The sequence below is a fragment of the Pagrus major genome, chromosome 1, assembly GCF_040436345.1.
Source record: "Pagrus major chromosome 1, Pma_NU_1.0".
Classification (NCBI taxonomy): domain Eukaryota; kingdom Metazoa; phylum Chordata; class Actinopteri; order Spariformes; family Sparidae; genus Pagrus; species Pagrus major.
In genome coordinates this window covers 2,003,264-2,009,263 of record NC_133215.1, presented here as the reverse complement: position 1 = coordinate 2,009,263, position 6,000 = coordinate 2,003,264, and positions in this window count along the sequence as shown.

The window sequence follows — 6,000 nt, the reverse complement described above, 5'->3', positions numbered from 1 at the left end:
GAGTCATGGACAGTTAGAGATCCTCATCTCACCTCTGAGCTTTGGTCTGGCTGTCATGTTGCCCACACAGAGTGGTTTTAGAGGGAGGGCCTCCCTCCTCTGTGTCCTCACACTGATTCATAGCAGAGCCCACACCTTCACACAAACACAACAACATGATTTATCAGCATTCCTCTCAGTCACATGACAAACATACAGAGTCTGACTGGAGGAAACTAATGAAGCTTTCTGACACCAAATGATAAAAACACAAATCTGACAGTTTAGAATGAAGTTTAAAGTGAAACCAGCTCAACATTTAGTTTCTGACCACAGAGACCACAAAGAGCAGTTAAGACACTTCAACAAGCCAAAATGAATATTTCAGCTCAGCAGAAGCTGCTGAATTCACGTCCACATCAAGTCACAGAGACTTTCTACCTTCATCTGTAGGAAACACTGGAGCAGAGCTCAGACTGTCAGTCCATTCATTGATCAGCTGATTGACAGATCATTACAGGACAGCAGTTTGAATGATTTACACTCATTTTTCCTGCAAAAATAACAAACATGAGCTTCAGACTTCTTCACTGTCTTTATAATTTAAACCTTTGTGCTGCTGGATGTCAGACTTATTAATAGTCGAGTCTAAACAGCTGATGGATTGTTAGAAAAACTGATGAAACTAAGTTGATAATGAAGATAATGGTCAGCAGAATCCTGAACTGAGAGAGAAGAAGCTTCTTATTGATCCATCAGGAAGAATCAATTGAGTGGAAGCTGCAGCCAGGAAGCCAATCACAGAGCAGCTGGTGTAGTTCTGCTGTCAGTCCACTAGATGTCCTCAGTCATCTACAGTCACTACAGAGCTGCTCAGTAAACACATAAATGTCTGCAGGAGGAGAAACTCTGATCTCTGTAAAATCCACTGACAGACAGAATGAGAGTGAAGATCTGGAGCTGAACTCACAGAAGTTTCTCACGTCACCACTCAGCTTCTTCACATTTACTCATGTAATTTGGACACAGCCACAGTTTCCCAGCAGCCTTCAGTCTGTACAGGAAGTCACAGAAACACTCACTTCCTGTTAGATCTGATTGTGATGTATTAAAATGTGATCAGACCCAGATATCAGATTATAAACAGTCTACGGTTGTTTTAATTATGACAGGGTCGTCTGTTTAAACACTTCACAGACAATCTGTGAGTCTGTTTGTGGTTCAACCTCCATTTTACATAAACTCTCATCATATCAGTGTTTTGCTGTTTATGAATCAGCTGAGCAGACATGTTGCTCCTAAACTACATCAATACATTGAACACATTAACAGTCAAACAGGAGAAAGAAGTACAAAACTTCATTATTGATCTGTCAGATCTTTAGACTGTCAGGGATTCACATCTGTGCACATGACATGTTGTATTTGATTCACTGTTGTGTGTGTAGATCAGAGAAGTCAGAGAATTAACAGCTGATCAAGGTTCAGTCAAAGAATAACAAGTTTGTTGTGACATAATAATAAAATCACAATCAGCTGATCAAACGTTGATGAGCACATGATTCTGGCTCGGTGTCTCTTGTTGAAACTAAATTTCTCTCCACAAACATGTCACATTTAGAATAATGAGGTCGTTCTCTACAAAAATGCATCTTTATTTTAAAACCTGCTTCAGAAATAATATCATTCTTGTTGGTGGACTAAGAGACTGGACTGTCTGGCTGCACAATTCTTCAGATTATTGGAGGAAACAGAACCATGAAAGAATCAGCAGTTGTTGATGTGATTCTTCTGGATCAGAACCCTGCTGAGGAGTATTAACCTCCCATGGCCGCTCACTCACACTGTCAGTTTGTCTCATACTGCTGTGGCTGCTTTGTGCTTTTCAGCAGAGCGTCTGGATCATAATAGAAACATCAGAGCTTCAGTTCTTCATGTGAGTCCATGTTTGAATGGTTCAACAGAGAATCTGGTCCCTGCCTCTCAACTAGTTTCTTATTAATAAAGACAGAAGTTGTGTCCAAATGAATTCACTGTTTCTACACAACTAAATCTTTCCTGAGGAGACAAACGGGACGTTGAGTCCGACTGAACATTTTACAATTCACATGAAAATGTGAAAACAATGAAGAGCCTTGTTGTTCTTCCTTATTTGCACCGGTTGATCCTGTTGACCAATGAGCTCAACACCTCTCACACATTTCAACAGGTGTTACTGCGATGATTGTGTCAAACTAATGAAGACACAAACAGTCTGATAACATAAGTCTTTACAGGAGAAAAGACACAAATCACACATGAAGAAGTCACGTTAAAAACACACATTTACCTTTTTGTTGAGGCAGAAATCATCTGCGTCACACCGAGACAGGAAGTAAAATGGAGAGAGAAGAGAAGCTGTGTGCGTGTGTGAAAGTCACGGACTAAGTAATGAAGTGAAGTCACTAGTAACGGCCATATCCCAGACTCCCTTAACAAAGATTTGAACTGATGTCATCTGTTAAACTAAATGTATTAAAGAATATAACACACTGACAGATAACATGTCACATTTTACAAATACAGTAAACAGTAACTAATACAGGCTACTGCTCTGCAGAGAGAAGAAAGTGGAGAAAGTCACCAGACTCCCTTAAAAAACACTCAATTCTGAGACTTGTGTCAGGAGAAACTGTATGAACTTTGTGAAACACTCCACAACACATTCTGAACTATTTGGGTCGACTTGTTCATTCTGCAAACGTCACACATGAAGATCTTTCTTTGTGTAATAAATACATTTCTTCCAGTGATGTCTGTATATTTGTATGTAGAGCAGGAAGTGAGATCAGACCTCAAGTGGTCACAAGACAAATGTCAAGACACGTTTAAGGTCAGGTGTGAACTGACGGGCCTGAAGCTGTTCACTAATGATCGGATCACTGAGGACGGAGGGTAAAACCAACCAGTCTGTCTCTCAGGACGCACCTGTCTGTCTGCGTCCTAACGTTGGTTAGAGTTAGTTCATCTAGAGACCAACAAAGCTCAGATTATAACTCGACCCCTGGGTCCACCCACTGAACTGTCCATGACAGGCAATGGATTACTCATAAAAAGGTACCTATCACGTTACATACATTGTAATATCCCTTTAACAAATTAAAAATATTTATTGTATTTGCAAAAATCCCCTTTTATAAACTCGGGCCTCTTTAAACTTGCTCTGCATGCCCTGGTCATGAGCAGAGGAAGTCATGTGACGGAGGAGGACAGTGTGGAACCACCACAGTTTAACACCAGAGGCAGCTGCTCACTTCCTGCTTCCTGTCAACAGTCAACCTCATATCCATATATAACATGACCCCCATCATTCACTGACCATGTAACCATGACGATAAAGCTCTTCTAAACTTAACAGAGTCATGTGAACCCAAAACCCAGAATGATCTCTAAGCTTCACCAGGTTGTTCTCGTGGTGTCACGTCAGGAGGCAGTTTGATTCCTGCAGCGGTCGTGGTCTGTAATGTCGTCTTGCTGAGCTTGTTTGTCAAAGCATTTTGTAAAGGTGATATATAAGTAAAGCTCATCATCTTCTTATTATTAAAGAAAGAAGCACAGTGTTTGGACTGGAAGTTGATTTCTTTTTGTTACATTAAAGCTGAGCAGACTCTCGGCTCAGGATGAAAATCCGTTCAAATACTTCTGACTGCACAAAGAAATCCACCTGGACTACAGCTGTTATTAAAACAAACTGGACTGAGATCAATCTGTAAAATACTGAGAAGAAATGATTGTTGGATGTCAACCGGCTGCTTTAAGCAGATATTACCAATCAAAAGAAACAGAAACAGAACAGAGACATAAAATGTCTCAGCTGTTTGTTTCCTGTGACTGAGCTGAACGTCGAGCTGCAGCCTCGTCTTTAGCAATGATTGTGTCAAACTAATGAAGACACAAACAGTCTGATAACACAAGTCTTTACAGGAGAAAAGACACAAATCACACATGATGAAGTGACATTAAAAACACACATTTACCTTTTTGTTGAGGCAGAAATCATGTGAGTCTCACCGAGACAGGAAGTGAAAGTTAGAGACAGAGAGAGAAGAGAAGCTGTGTACGTGTGTTAAAGTCACGGACTAGTTCATCTAGAGACCAACAAAGCTCAGATTATAACTCGACCCCTGGGTCCACCCACTGAACTGTCCATGACAGGCAATGGATTACTCATAAAAAGGTACCTATCACGTTACATACATTGTAATATCCCTTTAAGAAATTAAAAATATTTATTTAATACAGTAAACAGTAACTAATACAGACTACTCGACTTGTTCATTCTGCAAACGTCACACGTGAAGATCTTTCTTTGTGTAATAAATACATTTCTTCCAGTGATGTCTGTATATTTGTATGTAGAGCAGGAAGTGAGATCAGACCTCAAGTGGTCACAGCGTTTAAGGTCAGGTGTGAACTGACGGGCCTGAAGCTGTTCACTAATGATCGGATCAGTGAGGACGGAGGGTAAAACCAACCAGTCTGTCTCTCAGGACGCACCTGTCTGTCTGCGTCCTAACGTTGGTTAGAGTTAGTTCATCTAGAGACCAACAAAGCTCAGATTATAACTCGACCCCTGGGTCCACCCACTGAACTGTCCATGACAGGCAATGGATTACTCATAGAAAGGTACGTATCACATTACGTACCTTTTAATGTCCCTTTAACAAATATTTATTGAAGTATTTGCAAAAATCCCCTTTTATAAACTCTGGCCTCTTTAAGCTCTGCACACCGTGCTCATGAGCAGAGGAAGGGACGGAGCTTCCTACACTGGACACTGTTTATGCTGCCATGCTGAAGAAAAAAGCCCTCAGCATCTGTAAGGACTGTACACACCCCAGACACTCCCTATTCGAACCGCTGCCTTCAGGCAGACGGTTCAGGAAAATAAAATCCACCACCAACAGACTGAGAAACAGCTTCTACCCCAGAGCTGTGACCTCCATCCACCCCCATAATGAACAATCCCACCCACAGAAACTGGTGACACACTTGCACTATTTTGCACCACCACTGTTTTGCACAATTACACTGTCAAAGCTGCTACCTCTGTCTACTGTATACAGTATATATTTATATATTTTTATTCTGTTTTTCTTATTATTTTTTTACTGTATATATGAGTATATTTAACTATATATTTTATTTGGTATAGTTTACCTTTCTTACTTTGCACTATTTGTTTCTATTGACCTGAAGAGGATGCCACATACAATTTCATGTACATGTGTATAGTGACAATAAAGAATATTCTATCCTATTCTATTCTATTTTATTTATTTTGTTGGATGTCAACCGGCTCCTTTAAGCAGATATTACCAATCAAAAGAAACAGAAACAGACAGAGACAGAGACAGAAACAAGCTGCTGACACAGCTGGAGGATCTAAAATCTCTTCTCATTTAACTTCAGTGTAACTCAGAAGCAACAACAGGTCAGACTGAGAGGAAGCTGCAGTGCTGTAGATTTAAAATGTCTCGGCTGTTTGTTTCCTGACTGAGCTGAACGTCGAGCTGCAGCCTCGTCTTCAGCGATGATTGTGTCAAACTAATGAAGACACAAACAGTCTGATAACACGAGTCTTTACAGGAGAAAAGACACAAATCACACATGAAGAAGTCACATTAAAAACACACATTTACCTTTTTGTCTGGAGGCAGAAATCATGTGTGTCACACCAAGACAGGAAGTAAAAGTTAGAGACAGAGACACTGACACAGGAGGGCGAGACATGAAAACAAACGTCCTCCTGATTCCTTCGTACTAGAATGAAGCTTGTGAAATATATTGTATTCTGGATGCTGGTGTACACAGTCTGGTCTTAGTTTTCTGTCAGAAAAACTGCAGCTACTCCTGAGAGTTCAGTTATAATCCTTCTTTATTGTTTCCACACATGAACATGTACAGGATGTGTTGAGTTGTGGTTTCCTTTAAAAGTGAAAATAAACAACAATAATATTTTGGTATGATATACAAATAAAG